At 33.3% G+C, this 25,493-nt stretch overlaps 1 protein-coding gene and 1 long non-coding RNA gene across 13 annotated transcripts in view; one reads left to right on the top strand and one right to left on the bottom strand.

Moving 5' to 3' along the window:
• The window catches only part of LOC127062385 (teneurin-m), a 682,969-nt gene that overhangs the window by 541,856 nt on the left and 115,620 nt on the right, over positions 1-25,493 (top strand). The gene's annotated exons all lie outside the window — the stretch shown is intronic.
• LOC127062393 (uncharacterized) overlaps positions 1-25,493 on the bottom strand; it is a 27,395-nt gene extending 1,902 nt beyond the window's left edge. The window contains exons 1-2 of the long non-coding RNA XR_007781127.1: positions 25,203-25,493; positions 24,703-24,797 (exon numbers count right to left, since the gene is read on the bottom strand). This is a non-coding gene — a long non-coding RNA (uncharacterized LOC127062393). The remainder of the gene's footprint in view (positions 1-24,702; positions 24,798-25,202) is intronic.

Raw genomic sequence — 25,493 nt, 5'->3', positions numbered from 1 at the left:
TTGCACGTAATTGCCAGGGACGTTCTTCGTTAACCGTCCGAAAAGAAGGAAATACGAAGAGATAGGAATAATTAGAAACAGTATTCGGTCACAGCTTGTTTTATGATATCTAAGTCGTTTATCGTTCGGTTGAAAACATTATTAAATTAGAGATGACTATAAAGGAAATTCCATACGTATCATACATACACACACATGTAGTGCAGAGAACAGTCTCTCGATGTAAACGAGAGATACGTTTTACGCTGTTCGAGAGTGAGAGAAAACAATTCGTGGAAACGTATTTATACGCTCTCTAGATGGAAACGCGACTCACGGAGAAGTGTAAAATCATTTTACCCGTTCTCTCTTTTTATCTTTCATGCGTAAACTTACACACAAAAATGTATAATGTAGGATCTCGGTGTACGATTCCTCCGAGAGCCGACGAGAATAAAATATAAACTTTTTTTTCTCACTGTTTTATTTATTTATTTTCTTTTTGTTTTTTTTTTGTTTTTCATTTCTGTTTCTTGTTTCTTTCTTTTCATCTCATTTCTTTTCTTTTCTTTTCTTTTTTCTTTTGTTCTTCTATCTCTGAAACATCGTAAATTATTCAAATTGATGGAAGTTAAAATGAAAGAGCAATGTTACATTCGTCTTTCGTGGATTATAATATACTCTTCTCGTTTATTTCTTGCATTTTATTATTTGTTATTGAATATCGTTTTATTGATGGAATTATGTACTATATGATTATCAATCTGTTAACATAGCTGAAACAGAGCTGAATTATAGTTACAGAGAAATCGTAAAACACAAATATATTTTCAGTTTTATATTATCAATGTTTATCGATGTAATTGATGAGAGAGGGTTAGAATTTTATGTATTTTATAAATTTTATATTTTACTTATCTAACGTTTAATTAGATTAATTTAAATCATTTGACGATTTCCAATTGATCTTCAATGTTTCTTAAGTATGTCGAAAATTTTCTTTTCTTTTCTTTTTTTTTTTTAGTAAGACTTCGCTACTTAATACTTAAATAGCTAAGTATAGTTTTCTGTCGAAACATAAAGAAAATTAAAACAAAATTTCAAACAATATTTTATTTAAATTTGACAAAAAATAACATAATAGTTATAAAAAGATTACGAACGCGTTAGAAGTCTTTTGTATTAACAATTATGTTGAAGCATTAAAAAATAATTTTCACGAATAAAACGAAACGAATCCATAGATCAGAAAAATCTCATTTGTCCTACATCATATTTTAATCATCTAATTTATTAATTCTTCTATTTCTTTTCATTTCATCTCTATCAAAAATATAATAAAAATATTTCCTATTTGTTCTCAAGCGACGTGCTTTATCGTACAAGTCCGCCATTATGAAAGAAACGCATCGAGGTTCGCTAATTGTTCCTAAAACAATACAAATTGTAAAACTACAATAATAATAATAAAACTACAAAAAAAAACAAAACAATCAAAAGAAGAATGAGACAATCGTTTATAAATAGGACGAAAACTATTGAACTCGTTTTCGCGCGAATTTTAAACGAATGATAGAAAGAAAAGAGAAATGAAGAGAGAATGATGGTGATCCAGTGATGAAGGCAACTCAGATATGGAGATAAAGAATGAGAGAGAGAGAGAGAGAGAGAGAGAGAGAAAGAGAAAGAGAAAGAGAGATAGACATACAGACAAACAGAGAGAAAGAGAGAAACAGAGAGAGAGAGAGAGAGAGAAAACAGAAAAGGAAAAACGAAAAGGTTCGATGATTGATGGATACTCGCCGATTGAAAACCGCGCTCAATGTCTGCGTTCACGAATGAATTTCACGTTTGAATTCGCATGGCAGAAAGTTCCACGTTCTAGACTTCGTTTGTCGTTATCGTTTTTGCCGTTTCCACGTTCTTCTTCGAAGCGAGAGAGACGAAACCGAGAGACGCGTCGCGTCGCACGGCGATTCGATGCCAGTTTTCCAAAGTTTTGCGGTCTTTGCTCGTTCAACCAAAAACCAAACGATTCTCAAACTTGATTCACGAGGATATTGAAAATCCATCGAGGGGAAAGGGTAGGAAGGGGTGGATCGGCTCCTTCGATACGTCCTTTTAGTTTTAATTCGAGAATTAGAAGGATATATGAATAGAGATATATGGTATTTTTAGATTGCATACATATGTATATATGTATATGGTAGTTGCATACATATGTATGTACGTGTGTATATGGAACGTTTATTTTGAAAATGGTTCAAGTCCATTTTTTGTGTTTCGAGAAAAAAGTTAGCATGTTAGTCAATTCAAAAATAGAGATTTATTATGTCAAGTCTGGCAATGTTTCTATTAACTTATCGATATGTGATTTGATTATATACATTTTTTTTTTAAGCGAATTTAACTAAAATAATATATATTTACGAGCTGTAAATGGACTTAGACTATTTTCATAATTTGTCGATTGTAAAAAATTATTTAATTTAGATTATGAGAAATTAAATATCACTTAAAATATATTTTGTATTAATTCAATTTTATTTATAAATGATAACAAGAAATAAAATAGGTGTAGTACATTTTAATTATATTTATATATCGTTAAATTTAATATAATAATCTCGTCACCTATGTCTATGGAAATTAGACTTTCATAATCTATCGCTATGCAATTTATTTTATTGGTCAATTTCAAATAGAACAAAGCATTGGTATTTTTGAAGATATTAAATATTAATTAGTTATAAATAAAAAGTTTACACTAAATTAATCATAAATTACGTGATATTTCATTTTTAAAGAAGTAGACTTACAACACTTTCAAAATAAATGGTCCATATATATATATATATATATATATACGTAGCTCGTAGAAAAGTAGAAAATAAAACGTAAAAGATAAAACGCCATTGTTCAAGGATATTTCCGGAAAATGAATATTTTCGAAAAAAATCACGTACGCTCATTGAAAACACTATTTCACGGAGCAGAATACGCTTTTGTTCAACATATTCAAGGATATTCATAGATAGAAAAAATGAAAACCATAGTATACACGATCTACATAGATAAAAACAATAAGATTTTTCAATTTTTATGGTGTACGCTGTGGAAATAAAAAAGAAAGAGAGAAAGGGAGAGTGGAAGAGAAAGGAAAAAAGAAGTATTGAAAAATTCAAAACAGACAAATAGTTTAGCCCGTCATTTAAATTCGTCGATTTACAATGTGAATAAATATACACAGATATATATAGCACACATACACACATACACACACGCGCGCATATAGAGAAAAACACGTATACAAACCGAGTATTTAACACGTTTAAAATATAAAAAATTTGTCAGGGAATAAACAAGACCATTACATAAAAGAGAGAAAGAGAGAGAGAGAAAAAGAGAGAAAAAGAGAGAGAGAGATAGACGAAGTTCGAAGTTTGCACGTCGAAGAAGGAAAGAGGATAATGCGGCTAACTCGATCCAATCCATCTCGTGATCGAATTGACAGCTAGATAGACGCTCCGGATAATCATATCACTTTGTTGTATTTATACTGGCCCAGATATGTCAGAGATAAATTCATAACTCGAATTCTGACTTGAAATACACTTTGCCGTTATATATATATATATAATATATGTGTGTGTGTACGTACGTAGGTACCTACGTGTTTACGTACGTACATGAGCTTGTAAGTATTTGAAAAGGAGATGAAGAAAAAGAGAAAAAGGAAAAGAAAAAGAAAAAGAGAGAGAGAGAAAGAGAGTATACTATTAAATCTTTTCTTGTTCGATCGATCGCACGTTTAGTCGTACTCTTGACACGCCGACTGAAAGAGTTTTCGATCGTCCTCTTTCGGAAGAGAAATCTTAAGAACGAGCTTTCGCACGCTACTACTTCTTCGCGTAAGTTTCAACCAAGAAAAAGAGACTATCTTTCTCTCTCTATCTCCTTCTTTCCACCCTTTCTCTCTCTCTCTTTCTTTCTCTTTCTCTTCTTCCATCTCTCTCGGTAAGGCAACTAGAGAGCCACTCTGCAGGTGCCTCTTTTCCCGTGAGTTTCTCCGAAAAGAAAACATCAGAGAGAACTCGAATTAATCGACGCCGAGAGGAATTGGTAGCAGCAAAGTTAATTAATATTTATGAACGCTCTGAAAATTAACGAGCTTCCAGCAGGATTCGAATTACGTTCGTTCGTTACCGTAACGTAGTGAGAATCCTTTGCTTTTCTCAAGATCTACTATAGATTCTCTTGTACGAGGTAAGCGTGTCATCGCCGCTGGATCCGTTTCTGGCTTTTCGATAAACAAAAGGATCAGATGGAGAAGGAGGAGAGGTAGAAGGAGGACGAGTAAGAATAAGAATAAGAATAAGAATAAGAATAAGAATAAGAATAAAAATAAGAAGAATAAGAATAAGAGAAGAACGGTAGATCGGTGAATAATATCGTCGACGAAGTCTCACGACGCGCTCGGTTGAATAATTCATAGGGCATCGCTCCTTCCAACGTTATTTATTAAGCAGCCGTCCTCGGCCAGCATTTTGTGGGCGGCGACGATAGTGTGGTGGTGGTGATGGTGGTGATGGTGGTGGTGGTGGTGATGGTGGTGATGGTAGTGATGGTAGTAATGGTTGGAGGAGAACGAAAAGGAGGATGAGTTGATTCGCAAGAGAAGACTAGAGGTAGAAGAGGAAGAGGAAGAGGAGGAGGAGGAGGAGGATGAGGATGAAGAGGAGGAGGGGTGAGGGGGAGGGGGAGGAGAACTGACTATACGTTTCCGTGCAACGATATTTGTCGTGGTCGGCGACCACACTGGCGCACCACGAATAGAGATGGTTTGCCAACCACGGGGCTTTGATGACTCCTATCGTAGAGATAATTGCATAGATAGATGAGCGAATAGGTGGACGGATAGATAGATAGATAGGTAGGTAGGTAGGTAGGTAGGTAGGTAGGTAGGTAGGTAGGTAGGTAGATAGAAGTCTGTAGGATTATCGATCACCGTCGATACTGCCGTGGTTCCGTGACGACGCGTTTCTAAAGTCAAGCGTTTCGATGAAAGCTTGCCTCGCTATATCTATCTATCTCATTCCTCTATATCCTCTCTCTCTCTCTCTCTCTCTCTCTGTCTCTCTTTCTCTCTCTCTCTCTCTCTCTCTCTCTCTCTCTTTCTCTTTCTTCATCATCTATTTCCTCCACCACAACCCTTCTCAAATTCGAAAACTCAAATTCTCTTTATCCATGGTGTACTCGTTGAATCGAGAAAAGTCAAATAAAAGAAAATTATTCGTCGAAATTTCTCAGTTAACAATAAGTACAAACGTTGCGCTCTATTTTCCTTTATTCCATCTCGAACAATATATCGATATACCAACGTATTATAAAATTCTTCTTTAAATTCACAACGTTCGGAGTTATTCTTCCTGGATCGGAGAAAATTTCGATAAAACCGGGTAACCAGGTAATACCGTGTGCCTATTGTGAGCGAAATAAAGAACGACAAAGAAAGAGGAAAAAGGAGAGAGAGAGAGAGAGAGAGAGAGAGAGAGAGAGACAAAGAGAAAGAGAAAAAGCGCGCAAAATAAGAACTGAAAGGGCTCTGGAAAAAGGAAGGAGAATACACGATTCGAACAAGTATATCGCTTCGATATAATTCCAACTACTCTCTCTCTCTCTCTCTCTCTTTCTCACACACACAAACTTACACATTCTCTTTCTCTTTTGGTCATTCTGGAACGAAAAAGAAAGAATATAGAAAAATACAAGAGTAAGGCTGGAAAAGATAAAAGAAAGAATGTACGTGCTCAACCGAGTGGGAGTTAGAGGAGAGAGGAGAGAAAGAGTAGGAGATGAAGGTGGAGGAGGAACGATTAATAGGAGCAACGCGAGAGCTCACGAACGGCCGGAGGGCAGCTCGAGATTTCAGAACGTGCGTATATACACATAACACGAAGTACGCTCTCTCTTGACTGCTATACGAGCACCGCGGGTATTGTTATCTCTGCACCAGCTGCCAACCAACCCTTCTCTCCCTCTCTCTCTCTCTCTCTCTCTCTCTCTCTCTCTCTCTTTCTCTCTCTTTCTCTCTCTTTCTCTATCTCCTTCTTCACTATAGGTATCTGCAATCCGGAACTGAACCCACCAGCTTCATACGCGAAGCCCACCTACGTGCACATCCACCCCCTCCTCCCTTTGTCTACCCCCTTCTGTCTGTTTCGTGTAACCTACGTGCTAGCACGTATGTTCGAGTAGATATAGAAACGAACATACCTATGTATGTTGTACATACCGGAAAGTTCGTAACGTTGGCAGAAACAACATTATGATGGCCCAGTTCCATTAATCAACCTAAGAAAATCGAATTCTTATTGATCCTGAATTATTTTTTTGAATTGAAAATTATTTCTATATATCTCTGTTTTTGCTTCGTTTTTCTTTCTTTCTTTCTTTCTTTCTCGTATTTGTTTCGAAATAGTTTTATAGTTTAATATTATTAGTTCGATGCTGCGTCGACATTTCATTCGATAATTTTATTTCTATCCTTTCATTTGGGTCTCATTTTCCTTCTATTTCTCTGAACACATACAAGACTCGTTTAACGAATAAGGTTAGAGTTTCCCTTTCGGGGCGGTTCGGAATTACCCCATCCATCCCCTTTCGAAATATCGCTGGTCCGAAAGCCTTTGGGATCGACATCGACCTCTGCCCCCAAGGAAAGCCGCGAAAGTCCCTCAAATTCGACATGAAAGCAATCGGAACGCGTGGCGACTTTATCCGATCTCTCTCTCTCTCTCTCTCTCTCTCTCTCTCTCTCTCTCTCTCTCTCTCTGTCTTTCTCTCTCTCATTCTCTCTGTCTCTCTCTCTGTAACAGTTTCGAGTTTCTCCTCTCTTTTCTTTTTGATAACTAATTGTAGAGAGTCGTCAAGGGAATTGCAAGTCGTAATGAAAATCTAAATTCAAGAATGAAACGCAACATCTTAAACAACATTGTCTCTCTTTAAATTAAATCAACAAGTTCGACGATAAAAACAAAATTCCATATATATATTCCCACGTGATAATAACAAACAGTATTATTCGTATCGTTCATAGAATTTATCACTATTTATTATAAATTCTTTTAAACTCAAATCGATGGACGCGGATGTTAACTATTATTTTCTTCGTTAGATGTAATATTAATTGTATGAAAACATGGTCACATATATTTATAATCGTTCATTAAAGTGAACGCTTTTACTAACAGAGATCATTACGGTAAAAAAAAAGAAGAAACAAAAATTTGTAGCTAAGTTTTGTTAGGGATGTTCTCGATATTAAAACAGGAATATAGATTCGACTAACCCTACCTTCTCTCTGTCTTTCTCTGTAAACATTTTGAGTTGCTTCTTTTCTTTTTTGATAACTAATTGTAGAGAGTCGTCAAGGGAATTGCAAGTCGTAATGAAAATCTAAATTCAAGAATGAAACGCAACATCTTAAACAACATTGTCTCTCTTTAAATTAAATCAACAAGTTCGACGATAAAAACAAAATTCCATATATATATTCCCACGTGATAATAACAAACAGTATTATTCGTATCGTTCATAGAATTTATCACTATTTATTATAAATTCTTTTAAACTCAAATCGATGGACGCAGATGTTAACTATTATTTTCTTCGTTAGATGTAATATTAATTGTATGAAAACATGGTCACATATATTTATAATCGTTCATTAAAGTGAACGTTTTTACTAACAGAGATCATTATGGTAAAAAAGGAAGAAGAAACAAAAATTTGTAGCTAAGTTTTGTTAGGGATGTTCTCGATATTAAAACAGGAATATAGATTCGACTAACCCTACCTTCTCTCTGTCTTTCTCTGTAAACATTTTGAGTTGCTTCTTTTCTTTTTTGATAACTAATTGTAAAGAGTCGTCAAGGGAATTGCAAGTCGTAATGAAAATCTAAATTCAAGAATGAAACGCAACATCTTAAACAACATTGTCTCTCTTTAAATTAAATCAACAAGTTCGACGATAAAAACAAAATTCCATATATATATTCCCACGTGATAATAACAAACAGTATTATTCGTATCGTTCATAGAATTTATCACTATTTATTATAAATTCTTTTAAACTCAAATCGATGGACGCGGATGTTAACTATTATTTTCTTCGTTAGATGTAATATTAATTGTATGAAAACATGGTCACATATATTTATAATCGTTCATTAAAGTGAACGTTTTTACTAACAGAGATCATTATGGTAAAAAAGGAAGAAGAAACAAAAATTTGTAGCTAAGTTTTGTTAGGGATGTTCTCGATATTAAAACAGGAATATAGATTCGACTAACCCTACCTTCTCTCTGTCTTTCTCTGTAAACATTTTGAGTTGCTTCTTTTCTTTTTTGATAACTAATTGTAGAGAGTCGTCAAGGGAATTGCAAGTCGTAATGAAAATCTAAATTCAAGAATGAAACGCAACATCTTAAACAACATTGTCTCTCTTTAAATTAAATCAACAAGTTCGACAATTAAAACAAAATTCCATATATATATTCCCACGTGATAATAACAAACAGTATTATTCGTATCGTTCATAGAATTTATCACTATTTATTATAAATTCTTTTAAACTCAAATCGATGGACGCGGATGTTAACTATTATTTTCTTCGTTAGATGTAATATTAATTGTATGAAAACATGGTCACATATATTTATAATCGTTCATTAAAGTGAACGCTTTTACTAACAGAGATCATTACGGTAAAAAAAAAGAAGAAACAAAAATTTGTAGCTAAGTTTTGTTAGGGATGTTCTCGATATTAAAACAGGAATATAGATTCGACTAACCCTACCTTCTCTCTGTCTTTCTCTGTAAACATTTTGAGTTGCTTCTTTTCTTTTTTGATAACTAATTGTAGAGAGTCGTCAAGGGAATTGCAAGTCGTAATGAAAATCTAAATTCAAGAATGAAACGCAACATCTTAAACAACATTGTCCCTCTTTAAATTAAATCAACAAGTTCGACAATTAAAACAAAATTCCATATATATATTCCCACGTGATAATAACAAACAGTATTATTCGTATCGTTCATAGAATTTATCACTATTTATTATAAATTCTTTTTAACTCAAATCGATAGACGCGGATATTAACTATTATCTTCATTATTAACTACTATTTTCGTTAGATCTAATATTAATTGCGTAAAGACGTGGTCATATTTATGATCACATAATTTTTATAATTATGATCACATATTTATGATCGCTCATTAAAACGAACCTTTTTACTCGCAGAGATCATTACAGTAAAAATAAGAAGGAGAAAAAGTTTGTAGCTAGGTTTTGTTAGGGATGTTCTCGAAATTAAAACAGGAATATAGATTGCTGGCCCTTCGACCAACCCTACCTTCTCTCTCTCTCTCTCTCTGTCTCTCTCTTTCTCTTTCTTTAAATGGATCGCGTTACAGGGCGTGGATAGAAAATATCCCCGACGATGCAGAATCGAAACCCTCGGTATAACGGATAATTCCCCGGTGTTGCAAGGTCATTAACTTCTTATTTTCACGCTCGACAGGACCCTTCCGTTGTATTCCGCGAAATAAAGAAAAGAAACGAAAGAAAGGAAGAGAAAGAGAGAGAGATATATTAGAGAAAGAAAGAGAGAGAGAGAGAGAGAGAGAGAGAGAATGAGTGAGTGAGAGAGTAAGAAAGAAGAAGGGGATGAAACACCCTATCTCGCTCGTAGCTCATCGATCAACGACATACACTCGACGAAAAGAAAACGCTCGATCTCCCTACTTGTGCACAGATTTCCTTCGTAATCGAGTTTGTCCGTCGATTATCGAGAATCTCGTCATGCTTTATTCTCTTCCCACCCCTTAACACCGAACAATACCACGTCCTTTTTACTTCAGTATATTTCTCCATCTATATCTCAACGTTTAATTCGAACCAATGATCGTATCTCCGATTTCTGTTATCTTAAATATAAAGTAGAGAGTCTATGGAAAATCAAATTCATTTGAACTCTCGACACACACACATACGCGACGATACGTACTTGTCCCGAACGCACGCGTGCATCGATTTTATTAAAATTAACCTGTAGATTAGAGCGAATGAATGAACGGAGACGAATAGAAAAGAAAAAGAAAAAGAAAACAAAAAAGGATGACACACAAAAAAAAAAGGGAAAAATTCGTATATCTCTTTGGCACGCGGGCCAAACGCACCAAGAGAGTACGGATCGAAAGAGAGAAAGAAAGAGATAGAAAAAAAGAAAGAGAGAAAGAGTGAAAAGAAAGAAAAAGAAAAACAGAGGCAAAATCCCCCGCGGGCTTTCGAGCAAACGCGTCGGCGTGAAACTTTATGAAGCGCACGTGCCGAGAGAGGGGAGAAAGAGAAAGACAGAGAGAGAGAGAGAGAGAGAGAGAGAGAGAAAGATAGAAAGATAGAAAGAGAGAAAGAGAACACATGCGAGAGCGAGGCCAATCGATCCGTCATGGCGTCAGTCCGCCAAACCATAAAACGTGAAGGGTAATGATATTCATATATCGTTGCAGTCACAATACTCCTGAGAAAGAAAGAGAAAGATAGAGATAGAGATAGTATCGTCGATGAATGCCAATAGAGAATATTTCTCGAGGGTTGAGTCATCGCACGTAGTTGTGCGTTCCCAAGGGAACGTAGATTCGAAAGAAGAAGTGGTCCAGACGAGCATCATCGTCGAGTTGCCATCGCTTTTTCGACGTTGCTCTTGTGCGATAGAGAGATGTGCGCCTAGGGACTTGTGTATCTTTCTTTTTCACTCTCTGTTTCTCTGTCTCTCTGTCTGTGCGTCTGTCTATTCTGTAATCCTTGTCCTGTGACCGCTCTGACCGAAGCTTAATGAAATATAACGTCATGCGAACATTGACAGCGATTAAATTGACCAGGGATAATATGCGTGCGTCGACTGTCAATTCGATCTTTAAATATGTTTTGATATTTTTATTTAATATATATATATATATAAATATATAAATATATAAATGTATACATATACATATAATATGTGAATGTATATATGTATATATAAATAAATATATAAATAAATATCATATAAGAACTTATATAAAATAAGTGATATGGATATATAAGATACAAAGAAAAAGATTATAAAGATAATTTCGAGAAAATTGAAAATATGTATAATTGACAAATTTAAGACGACATCCTTTAAAGATTGTATCGATTTAACATACTATGTTAAATCGATGTTATGATATATTCATACTAAATATAAAAGAATATTTGGAAATAATGAAATTTATTTCGATCGAAATAACGTTTCAAAATGTCATGTGTAGAGTCGATGGTAAACGATAAGAATTTCTTCTTGTTTTATAAATATTAGCGACTAGAGAATAAAAATAGAAAGAGAAAGATAGGTGGATATTAAGAGGAAAGAACAATTTTAAGGTAGGCAAGGATGCTCGTAAAAATATGAGAAAACCCTCGTAAAATGTAATCGTCGATTAGTCCTGAAACTTCGAACGATAGTTCTACGGACGTGTATCCACCCTGCGATTCTTCCGCAACCCTGCCTATCACTTTCACGAACACCCTTACCTAGTAAAGAAGGTGAACAAGAACGAGGAAAAATGCGTTTTCTCACTCGCATGCGTCCGCTTAGAGCACACCTTCAACGATAAAGACGAGATCGTAAAACTAACGACACGAAAAGCTTACTTTCATCTATGTATGTAGTTATATCCTGTAGTATATATATACACACACACATATATATATGTATATATGTATGTATACATGTATGTATCTATATTTATATTATATACATATATATGTACATATACACATATATATTTTATATATATATATATGTATATAATATATATGTATGTTCTAACATGATACTAGATGGAATTCTTACATAGGCTCAGCAAGAAATTGCCAATGATCATAAAGCTTCCATCCTAGACTCTTTGTTACTCGGATAAGCATGCAAAGAAACGTGAGCAAAATAATATACCAAGATTCTTTTTTTTTCTTCTTCTTTCCTTACCCTCCATTACGAGATAATAAGCAATGTGATAAGGAAATAAAAGATGGATTGAGTAACAAACTATGTCTCTTTTTATCTTTCTATCTTTCTTTGTTTCCTCTCTTTCTATCTTTCTTGTTATTTCGGTACAATAGAAATAGTTCAAAGTTCCTGATAATCAATTGAAAAGAAGAAGAGAAAAAGAGAAAAAAGTAGAAATGAGATTCGAAAAATGAAGACGTAAACAGATCTAAAAGATTAATGAGAACTTGAAAAAGTATTTGAAAACTCAAACGAGAGAAAGAGAAAGAGAACGAGTAGAACATTAAAATCAACTTTTGTGAACGTTTTAACGTAATTATGTTCACGTAAGCAAGGATGCCTATCCTCGAAATTAGAAATAATAATAACCACACAGTCGCGACTGTGTCGAAACTCATTCGACGAGTTTCACGCAACATTGAAACAAAAAAAAAAAAAAGAAAGAAAAGAAAAAGAACGAAGGAGACTCGATGATCCAAATTAAAGCACAGAAAGAGAAATAGAAGATAAGAAGGGAGTAAAAAAACGCGAAGGTAATACTACATAAATTTTACAAATGCAATTACGGTCTAGTATATGCGCGCTCGTGCTCACGCGCATCGGCAGACATCGTTGACGTCGTCGTCATCGTCGGCGTCTTCTCTGGTGTTGCGGTTCGCGGTTATTTTGGGTTCGTCGTAAAAGAAGAGGAAACGATGGACGCTACCACGGTTTCTGCGGCTTCTGGCCAACAGTGATTTTTTGTTTTTTTGCCGACTGCTATGACGCTCAGAGCCGGCACGATCAAAGAATACTCGAGTCATTATAAATTTATTTCAATATTAATCGAAATAAATCTCTCTTCTATACCTCGGTTATTTCCGATTTTTAAACTTTGATCGATTTTTAAACACGATCAATTTCGTTTAAATTGTTTTTCTTTTCTTTCTTTCTTTCTTTTCGCTTTTGTTTATTTCATTTCTTTCAGTTTGATTATTTCAATGATGTAGTGGTATAATGGGAGTAATATAAATAAATACTCTTGTTTAATGTTGTAATATTTGTAACATTTGATTGATTGTGTACATTTGAAAAATGATTGGATCATTTGTTCTTTATGATATTCTATTTTGTAGAAAATGTTTTCGAGGAATCAAATGTTTAACATGTTAAATATTTTTGTATGATGGCGTAGATACAAATTAATTATATTTCGACATTTGTATGATCTCCTTTTCTTTTTCTTTTTTTAATCTTTAGTATTATCATTATATTAGATAGATTTTATTTTTATTATCGTCATGAATCGAAATGTTATATTATAAAAAAATTGTTAATTAAAAAAATGTTACAATAGAAATGTTATTCCTGTTAATTTACTTCTATAACAGAGACACAAAGAGAATTTTTCCAAAATTCTTGAAACGCACGAGTCTTTTTCTTCTTTCTTTTTTTTTTTTTTTTTTTAATAGAATGTCAAATCTAGTATATAGTATCTATTACTTTCTGGTATTCATCAAATAATAATGCTTTGCTCTTGTACAGTTTCATAGAATGCATTCTCGACATAATACGATAAAGATTTTTATTTTACAAAAGAATTGTAATAATAATGATCAATTTTTATTGACACACGTACGTACCTACGAATATAAGTATTCAGCAGAAAATAGATTAATCAAAATTAATACTTTTTCACATCTTGCTACTATTTAAGAATTATAAATAACGAAGAAAAGTAATGAAAAATTAGTAAATATTTTCAGCTTCGAGCAAAAGAAATAACCTAACGAAACGATCGATTTGAAGTATCCAGTATCGCTAAAGTACACTAGAATAGAACAAGATCGAAACGGAAGAGGGTTGGCTAAACCGGAAGACGCTTGAAGAAAGGTACAGAAAGGGGGAAGCTTAAGGGACTCGAATAGCCATTGACGCCCGAGTTCCACCCACTTAGCCATTTGTACGTCTGTCTGTGTATATACGTCGAATGTCTGTATATATCTATGTGTTGAAACACGTAACGCGTCGTTAATCTCGTCCGTCCCATCCGTCCCTTTCGTCCCGTTCGTCCCATCATCCCTTCTCTTTCCTTCTTTCATTTTTTTTCTAGTTTAGGCCGTCCCTAGACTTAGATCTACTAATGTTCGACAAAACGACCTAATAACGACATCGCAGAGGACAAAGTTCAGAATCGATAGGAGGTCTTACCTCGACTGTTCAAGATTTTCTAAGCTGGAACGAGCAATAATAGACGTCTCATGCGATTTAAGCAACAACTTAGGAAACGTTTTCCATCTGAACGATATAAGTCGAGAGATTTCTTAGGGAAAGATGGAGAAATGGAGGAAAATGTGTTCTCGCAAAGCGTATTAAATTTTTCCTTACTACGACAATCGAGAACCGATCGGGTCCCTTTGTCCGTTCTATTTCTTTTTCTGTCAGAGAGGAAAGACGTAACGAGATATATCGAGAACGAGAGGACCAAAAATGCGCGAGTAATCCTCTTCGAAGGGAAGCACAGGTAGCTTGGTTCAGCCTTCGGTTGCGTTCGTCTTCTGCAGATGAACGAGATAACCATTTCTCTCGTCTCCTCTATCTTTTTCAATTTCCTTTCGTTCTTAAGCATTAGCGCAGGTAATTCGATGAAATCTATACTACGGCTTGTGCTTTCTATCTCTTTTCCTTTTTTCTTTCTTTTTTTGTTAACTTAACAGAAATTTAGTAAAGAGGGATGTTCTTTTTTTTTTATGAGTGATATCTCGTTGATCTGAAGCTACGATTGGCGAAAGAAAGTTTTAAGATTTAGAAGATGATCTATTTTCGTGATCAATGAATTCCGTTTCGTTTTGTTCATTCAAAAAAATATTTTTCTTTGTAGAATTTATAAATGTTGACTGACAAGTATCTACCATCTTTCCTTTCGATTCATTCACCTAAGTGTTTTTCTTTTTTTCTTTTTCTATCTTCTCTTTTTCTTTTTCTTTTTTTTTTTTTTTTATTTACTTTAATAGAAACGAAACACTCGGTAGTTTTATCAACGATTGTATATTTATTTGCATGGAAAATTTGCGAATGTAAATTTATCTAGATTTATTGATTTATCCTTATACAGGTCTACGTTTATCTGATTTAAATCACGCGTAACTATTTTTTATTCGTCGATTTTTCAAAGGATTTATATGGGCCAACAATATTATAATTTCTGTGTGAAACCGAATTCGTTCGAGCGAAAGTACGTTCGTTTTTGTGAGAATCACGAAATCGTTGCTGATTTCATTCTTCGAATTTTTATATACATTTATATATACGTGTGTGTGTGTGTGTGTGTAAATATATATAATATATATGTAGGTCATATACCGTTCTATGTAAAGCCTAAAGCCTAAAGTGAATTGAGCTTAAAGAGGACAGTTTCTTTCTATCGTTCTAACCTACAGAATTATATAGAATGGCACGTTATACCTACATATTTCTTTTCAAAACGATATCACATTAAATTTTTCATAAATAATTCTATCCACACGTTGATTTCTATCGAATGATCAACAACAGAACTTCGAGCAAAATAAATGATTTATTTATAAGCATACGACTTGAACTCATGAGTTTTCAGCTTATTTAAGCCATTCGCATAGATTTTTATCGCGGATTGAAACATTGAATCAATCGTGAAATATGAATGAATCTGTATTTCCATATGCATAACGATAACAAAAAATATACAAAAATAAACGATAAAAAAAAGAAAACAGCAGATTATTAAAATCTTGCATATATCGATTATAAGCCAAATTAATACGTAAATTAATTATTAAAAAAATAATCAGTCAGAGTTGAATCCTACTAATCCTACTAATTTCTATTAATACCGATGAACTTACTCTTATCGAACTACATAACGTTATATCGCGTTATTATACTCATTTTCTCTTTTTATCATATATCATTCTATTGTTCTGGGAAAATACAAGCATAACATATATAAACAACGAACGAGATGATCTCAAATATGTAATATGCTAATAACGATGTAAGTTGTACGCAGATAATGAACCTTTCGATGTTCTCTTCCGTTGCATCGCTATTAATAATTTTCGACGAACTACTACCGACGAGAAGGTTAATAACTCGTTCATACGGTTTTAATAGTCCAAACTAACGTCATAACGTTACGGCTTACTTAAAACGTGTAATCTAACGTTTACTTGTAATATACGAGTTTATTGAAAGAACCAAGGAATCTAGAAAAGATAACGTCCCTAATTGCGAATTATGTCGAACGATGAACCCACCGATAAAATATCTATCCTCCCTTCTCTCTCCTTTTTCGCACAAAGGAAAGTTAAGAAAATGAAATCGGCGAAGCAGCCAGCTGCCGTTTCTCGTCTCATTTAATACGAAACTTGCGATTAATCCGTCAACCGTCGGGACAATCGAGCTGCTATCTTTAATTCACGACGATTATTTATGGAATTGAAAAATAAAATATCGAAAAACAAAGGATAATTAGTTTTATCATTTCCCTTCGATAAAAAAACACTCCCATCAATTATAAATCCCATAAATTATAAATCGTATTTTTCTTACGTCATCGTTCGATTACGTGCTTACTTCAGAATTAATGACTATTATAAATATAAGTATATATGTATATATCCGTCATTATTTCTCTTGGTATTATCATTCATTTTCGTTACACGCGATATATCTTCCGAACTTTTCGATATTCAAAAAAGATAGGACGAAAGTATGAAAGGAAAATTTCCACTTTTTTTTTTCCTTTTCTTTTCTTTTCTTTTTTTTTCAATGGGTGAAAAGAAGGAGAAGATTAATAGGCCTCGGAAAGGGAAACGGAGAGATAGACGAAAAGAAATCGAAAATATCATATATTAAAGCAAGATCGAAATGAGCGATTTTAAAATCAATTTTGTTTAGACGATAGCGCTGACACATTCCGCTTCGGAAGGGATAAAACTCTCTATGGCGACGTATGTCGTCGTCGTCATAGATTCGAAGGATACGGAAGAAGGAAGACCGATACAGAAAATGACTTCGTAGCTTTCATGAATAATGGAAAGTGTTTTCTAACAGAAAAATTCGGAGCACCACCTGCCCATGCTTCTTCCCTGTTTCATATATTACTTATTTCGTTGAGGCCTTTCTTATTCGGTTGGATAAAGAAAAAGTTTGACGCGTGAAAATAACGAAAATTGATCGATTGATTAATCATGCTGAAAAAAAGGATAACGTAAAAGCGTCTATACGATTACACGACGTTTCTTTTTTTTTTTTTTATTATTATTGTTTTATTTGTCGAAGAGTTGAAACAAACTTGGAATGAGAAAAGAAAGAAGAAAAAGAGAGAGAGAGAGAGAGAGAAGAAAGCAAAACGAAGAAAAGACGTTAAATCTTTTATCATTCGTTAAATTAGAAGCAAGAGTTTCATTCAAGTAGTCTCGAGTCAATATAACTCGATGCTATTTCATTCAATAACTTAAGCCATATAGTCCATTCCCAATTCCGAGCATAGAATCGTTAACTTCCTTCGAGGTACGATCGATTAAATGCCAATTACGAGAATTTAATCCTACCTTCACCGATGCTCTCACACAAGTAACGAGTGTATTCGATGAACTATTCATCGCTGGACAAGTACGAAATAAGCCGGTTTGTAACTCGGCTTGCTTTCTTCTGCAACGAAAATACTACAAACATAGATTCATATGTACGTAGAGTTACCTACACGTACGTTCGAATCCTATCATCGACTTTACATCCACCGTGTCCACTGGCCCCTTTTTTTCCCCGCTTCTCTTCCGAATTTTTGTCGAATGGGGACGAATAAAAATAACAGAGAGAGGAAAAAAAAAAAGAAAAAGGGAAAAAAGAGGGGAAGAAAAAAGGAAAAGAACAAAGAGTGAAAAAAGAAGCAAAAAGAAAGAAAAAAAAAGGAAAAGTAGAAAAAGAAACTAAAAATACATATACGTGTGCGTAACAAATGGGAGTAAGTGTATGTATATAAAGCGAATTTGCCTGGGGGTTTGCTCGCTCACATTTTTTGCATTAAAAACGAGAGAGAGAGAGAGACAAAAAGAGAGAGAAAGAGAGAGAGAGAGAGAAAATAGGAGGAAAAAAGAGAGAGAGAGAGAGAGAGAAAAAGAATAAAAAATTGTGTCGTCGGATAGGGTGAGCGTGCGAACGATTCACAGCGGTATAAATAATAATGACCGGAGGGTAGCAGCAGCACGCTCTCGCGCTCGACGGATGGTCCACGGCGGGTGGCTGTACGCTAGCGAGAAGAAGATGCCGCAGGCTAAGAAGCCGACATTGGTCCAGCTCGAGAACCTGCTTCTACTCTATCTCTGTATTCTCTCTCTCTCTCTCTCTCTCTCTCTATATATATATATATATATATATATATATATATATATATATATGTACGTACGTATATATGTATTTACGTAAGTATGTATGTTGTGAGTTTATATATATATATATACTTATATATATAGATATATATATATACGTACATAGGTACTTCTTGCTCGAGTGCCGATGCTGTTCCCGCTGGACGGCTCGAGGGAGTAAAATCTAGCGGCACAACGGTGCCTCAGTGAAAGGAACCGCGGGAAGTATTTCGTTCCGCCGACAGCGAGGAATTTCGGGCTCTTTGTGATTGGCAATAGACCGAGGAAATTGGTTTGAAATTCGCGAGGCTATGGAATGTATTGGCAATCAGATTTCCTACCACCCTCTTCTCACTACTTCTTTCTCTTTTTCTTCTCTTTCTTTCTTTCGTTTTATGTTTCTCTTTCTTAGCCCTCTCTCTCATTCCTTGTCTCTCTTTTTCTTTCTCTTTTTATATTTCTCTTTCTTACTTTCTTTCTTATTCTTTTTCTTTCTTAATCTTGATATCCTTCTTTTTCTTCTTCTTCTTACACATTCAATCTTCTTCTTCTTCTTCTTCTTCTTAGGCATCGTGGTAAGTCTCGAGGGCGCGAGCTTTGCCAAGAACGAAAGATATTTTCAGAATTTGACGGCGCCGGCGCCAACTTCTCCTTTACCACACTCAACGAAAATTCCGTCAACGGCATTTCTATTCGACTATTTTTCACCGGTGGATATAAACCCCATACACTTTATCATTCAACTTGGAAATGCTAAGATCATAAAGATATTAACGATTTAACGTTGTCGTAGATCAACCTTGATTCATCTAAATACTCTCTAACCCTTCTCAATCATTTTAACATTGTATCCTTTTCATCGCATTATTCATATCTTCAAACGTAAAACAACGATATTATGATGTTAGAAATTTTGATTTAATAAAACAAATATTTTGATAGAACGGGAAGTGAGGAGTACCGAAAATGGAAATATAAATTTGAAGGGAATACAAGTTTTCTTTATAAGTATATACGCGATACAAATATATTTTCTGAACTTTATACTTTATATTTCTTCGTCGTACCACGTAACTCACAATAACTTCGTAATGATCAATTCACAATGCTCTCGCTCTTTTTTCGGTTCACGTTTTACATTTCTCGTGCAGTGCTGAAAGAGTGCCTTTCTTCTTCGGAACTTTATCAAATATAATAAAAACTTTATTTTCTTCAAGCATTTTGTTAGTAATAAAGACTATACATAAGCGCTTAAGTAACCTTGTATTTGAAAGTATGTATGTATATATACATAAGTAAATCATCTAACAATGTTCGCTTTTAAACATTGAAGAAAAGTATGTATATATTTTTCTCTTTCTTTCTCTCGCTTTCTTATTTTTCTTCTTTTTCTTTCTCAGTCATATTTCTGTACACATTATACGTTCAATCTTGAATCTTCTAACGATCATAATTTCTATCAATGTATAAAAATAAAAGTTCTATCAATGCAAAAAAATAAAATGTCAAAGAAGAATCAAACATCAAAGAATAAACACGGTGAAGAGAAATACAATTCTTGGATAACATGAATTTGATATCGACAGTTTTTAATTGATAAGTTGTTATAGTAAAAGTAGATAAAGCTACGTTTGATGTTTTTTTTTTTTTATAAAGACTACATAAACTTACTTATTCAAAACTTGTTCAAAAATATTTGAAATATACTTTATTTGTCGATAATTATTGTAGATTCAAACGTATTAATCCTCGAAATATGTATAATGAAACGAACAAAAATGAATAGATGAAATGCGAATGCACGGACATATTGTACGTATATCTCTTAAAAAGATAATAAAAGAAAAAAAAAAAAATTTCAATGAAGAAATGAACATAGTCGAACTGTGAAGATTTTATAAATTAAAAATATAAAAAAGAAAATTTAATTGAGATTAAGTCATAAAAAAGAAATTGTAAAAGGAACGAATTACCGTCAAAAAATTAAAAAAATTCGCTCTGTCCTTTTCTATTTCTTTAAATACTTTTTTAAACTTAAATTAATTAATTAATTAACAATAACTTAAACGAATTAAAATAATAATAACATAAAATTAAAAGAAACAAACTAAAATTAATAATTACAATGAATAAAAATAATAATACAAATAAAACAAAAATATTAATAATAAACTGTACTAAGTAGTAATGTAGAGAAAATTATATTAGAATATATTAGAAAATAATAATTTAGAAATAAAACGATTCAAAGCAATAAATCTGCATTATTAGATATTACATTATTAGAATCATATCATCATCATCATCATCATCATCATCATTCACAATCTCATGTAGAGATTTAGTTAACAAATCTCTCAATAGAAATTATAACACAATGGCAAGTAAATATAATAAAACTCACCTCGATCATTGTATCATTGTATCAACTACTAAAGTTATTTCAACGAACTAGCATGCTGACTTACGCTTATCACGTATCTGCCCATCTGCATACGATCAGATGCAGAAAGCTGTTACTGTAAATACATCCGGAATAATACAGAAATGTCTAACATTATCTAACGACTGAATATATTTGATTAAGGTCTCTGCAAACAGCAAACTCCATCACAGTGATGAGAGAAAATGATTATGACAATTTACATTATTATGATAATAATGATGATGATGATGATGATGATGATGATGAATATATATAATAATTAAAATAATTATTACAATTGGCATGGTCTCACCTGAACAATTCAAGAGGAAAATTTAACGTGAAAATAAAAAACAAAAAAAAAGAAAATAATGATAAAGAGGTACAGACAACGATAACAATAATGATTAGTGATAGTAGCCATAAAAGGAAGAGAATAATAATGATAATAATCGTTAAGTAATGCATGTCATTGATATTTTAATATATAAAATATGTTAATAAAGTAAAAGGCCTTTTAGAAAATGAACTGTTTTAAGGATTTATCTACAACAAGTACTTATATAAGGGTGATTACTCACCAGTAAAAGAACTTTTATATTATGAGGATTTAATCGAGCACACGTGAGTTATTCGTAGGAGAGTATAAAACCTTTGCACCTCGAAATATATATACATACATAAAATAAAAAATAAAAAGAAATAAAAAAGAAGAGATAAGAACTCTTTTATCTAATCACTGATAGAATTAATTCACCGTCCTTGTGCACTTTACTAGCTTATAAAAATAAGAAATAAATTAATAAAAATAATGAAATAAGTAATAATCCAATAGCTTGTAAAAATAAAAAAAAATTTGTATTCTATAATATAATTATGGAGAATATTTTATCCGATATTTCGAATACTTTTTAATGAAAAAAATCATGGTATATATATCTTTATCTGTCTAAATCATAATGGCAATGAATTTTTTAAAAATATTTCTGTCTCTGTGTTTTCATAAGATAGCGAGTTTACAAATTTTGGTGTTACATCATTTAGGAAAGATTTATTCTAGGATAAATCGTATAAAAAAATCGAAATAAGTCATTCTTTTTCATTCTTCTTTCTATATCTATCTTATTGAAATGTAACAAAAGCGAAACATGTAAATAGGAATAGCAATATATATATATATATTTTTTTTTTGTTATATATATATACATGTTTATATATGTATGTATATATACATATATGTATATTGTTAGTGGTAAAATGTTTTCAATAGAATATACAGACAACACAAATGAATTGTTTGAAGATTGAAACTTCTATAATAAAGTTTTCCTTTTTATTTATAAAACAATGGTAGTAACCAACTGTTTTAATCGAAATATTTTACCCGACATAAACGTTTACAATTTTTAATCTGACCGACGTTCGTACATCTATGTAACGTAACGTACACGTTATTTTCACGAATGAAAGGATTATTTCTTCTGGGTCGAACGAAATTAGATTGATTTAAATCGCACGAGAAATTTTGTGACGTGAGTGAACGTTCATCGTGCCCGTATCATCCGTAAAAGTTTTACGAGCAATCGTGCCTCGAAACGCGAGCTTAACGTCGTCGTAAACGATACGAAAGAGATATTACTGTATCGGTAATAAATCGTACGAGCGCGTTCGCAAGCGTGACAAACAGATCATACGATGGACGACGTAATGAACAACATAAAATTATAATGCCTGAATGATCATAGATCACTCGTCGATCTTCAGTCATTGGTTCCTCGCGTTGACGTTAAATACGCGATATATTTTTCTTCGAATAAGACGATGAAATCAACGAAATGAATCGTTCTGTTAAATAATTTTCTCATCTCCATTGCAACGAGATGAAAAACAAACAAAAAAAAAGCAAAAATGATAATAACAAGGCTAAATCTCTTTTAAGTCATATGCTTAGACATTTATATGAATTATTCATTTATCGTTCGAATTTATTCGCCGAATATCGTTTCGTTCTCTTTTTTTCTCTTTCTCTCTCTCTTTTCGCTTCGTTGCTTTAATAATAGTAGTAATAATAATAATAATGATAATAATAATGACGATGATAATAATAATAATAATAATAATATCATATCTTTTTTGGCACAGATTTATACATCGACGCGTATTTTCCCTTTGCTTGGAATTTATTTTACCGAACATAGTTACACCGTTTCAGTAGCTTCGTTAAAAAGTTTGTTGTGTGTATTTTTTCTTTTAACAGCAATCAAATTTCCCTTCTTTTACATGTTTATATATGTACTTCGGATATATTTGAATTTACCTAACGAACGTGATTTTACGATACTGTAATTCGATTAAAACACTCGTTAAAATGCATACTTTACTTTTTCCTTCTCTTTTCCCTTGTTCCCCTCATTTTTTTTTCTCTTTTCTCTTTTCTCTTTCTCCCTCCAAAAGAATTTTTATGAAGAAACTCGAGACATTTAGAAAACAATGACGTTTTTGTACGAACGAACATTACGAACATGACATTTTCAATATTACATTACGGTCATTTCGTGTTATGAAGCATCGTAATGTTGAAACAACTAGAGATATAAATAGATAAAAGAGAGAAACTATTAGATTGTTGTCGGTCGTTTGAGAGCAAGGATTTCTTCCGGGACGTGGAATTCGTTGGATGATAATCAGTTCTTAACGTCTGCGAATTTATGACTGCTCGAGCAATTGTTGATCGTTCGCGCAAGACATAGAAGAAGAAAAAGAGAAAGAAAGAAAGATAGACAGACCAATAGAGAAAGATAGAAAGAGACAAAGAGAAGAATGAGAGAGAAAGAGAAAGAGAAAGAGAGAGAGAGAAAGAGCATTGGCATTTTATAGTTGCATACCGATAAGAACCACATCTCACGACCTTTCCGCGAAGAGAAAGGGGAGAGTAGCATAATGGACGGTCAGAAGTGGACCCGAGAATAAAGATGAAGGCGCCGATAGAGAAATTTATTGCCACGATTGTATTTCACGTGAAACATGACGGGTTCGTAAGTCCTACGCCCCTTCTCGCGGTTAAAAGAATATCGCATGTTTCTCGTGCGTTCTTGCTCTTTACTACGTCTCGTTACTAGTAGTGGTTGTTCTTCAGATCCTTACGAGATAACGAAGAGACCGTTACGGCATGAACGTATTTATTTCTTTTTTTTTATTTTTTCTTTATCTTTTCTTACTTAAAAGCTTTGTCCTTAAGATGAAACTATCTTTCTTCATTTCTTTTTACGGTGAGGAAAATTTAAAAAGAAAAGAAGAAAACGATAAAGATGTATATTGTGTGTGTATATGTAAGTGTGTTTGTATATATATATATATATATATGTGTGTGTACGTGTGTGTGAGTTTCTACCCACGAGCTAATAATCGTTTTTACAACAAGAATATTGCAAGTTTCTTTCATCGAAGAATTTACGAGCTTGCATGCCAAGCTTTTCTCTTACCTCGAAACGATCGTTAAATTTAATTGTCTCTCTTTTCAGTTTATATAACGATGCTCTACGCAACACGCATCAAACTTTTAACTTATCGAGAAAGATCGAACGGTCGAACGTTATCGTTGTTATTTTTCTTGGAAAAATGATACACGAAGATAAAAGGAATTAAACGACGGGTGGTTGACTTTGGAAGATACTAAGCAAACGATAGATGGATGGATCGAATGAATGCTTCCTCGGTGGTCCAATTTGCTCCCGTTCGGTAACAATTTGGCAACCCTAAGCCACTATTAAGAACCATCGTCGAAATCGTACCGGGTTAGCTACTACCTACCTCGATTATTGTCTCCCGCGATGCCAATTCCAAGTGCGTCCGAGCGAGAGCAATAATTATCAGATCGCTTAATTATTGCCACTGAGTATTATCGTCTGGAATGATGAGAGAGATTAGACGCCTCCGTTCAGTCTTCTGTCTTCGTGTTGCCATTTGCTTCGGTTGAACTCGATTACTCTGTCTGTCTGTCTGTCTGTCTGTTTGTTTACTCCTCCTTTCTATCTTTCTCTCTCTCTCTCTTTATATATATTTATACATATATATATATTATATGTGTGTGTATATATATGTGTATATATATCTTTTCTTTTCGTCTGTATATATATATATATATGTATGTATGTATGTATGTATGTATGTATCTTTCCTCTTCGTTTGTAAATAAGAAAAATATAAAGATATAGAAGAAAAAAAAAATAAAGTGATAAACATACTTATATTTATATGACGTATCTTCGAGTAATATTCTATCGAGAAGAATTCTATAGTTATATACTTACATATGCATTTAAATGATAATTCATATAACACGCACTACTATACACTATAACAAGACGGTTCTTTAAAATACTTCAACTCTAGTTAAATAAACGTCTCTAACCATATAACGATTCTAGCTACACTAACAAGTACCTACTACTCCGACGACTCTCTCGACGTTAACTAAAAGACAACCGATGACTTGTCCGATAACGAGCACCTATGTCGAAATGACGTCATAATACCACGCCCCTTCGTTTACCTCTCGCTTACGTTAGTTTATATTTTCTCCTTTTTCTTTTCTTTTTTTA

The sequence above is a fragment of the Vespula vulgaris genome, chromosome 3 (genome assembly GCF_905475345.1).
Source record: "Vespula vulgaris chromosome 3, iyVesVulg1.1, whole genome shotgun sequence".
In the NCBI taxonomy this organism is placed as follows: Eukaryota; Metazoa; Arthropoda; class Insecta; order Hymenoptera; family Vespidae; genus Vespula; species Vespula vulgaris.
Note: the sequence above shows the minus strand (reverse complement) of the source record. Positions and strands in the feature narration are given on the sequence as shown.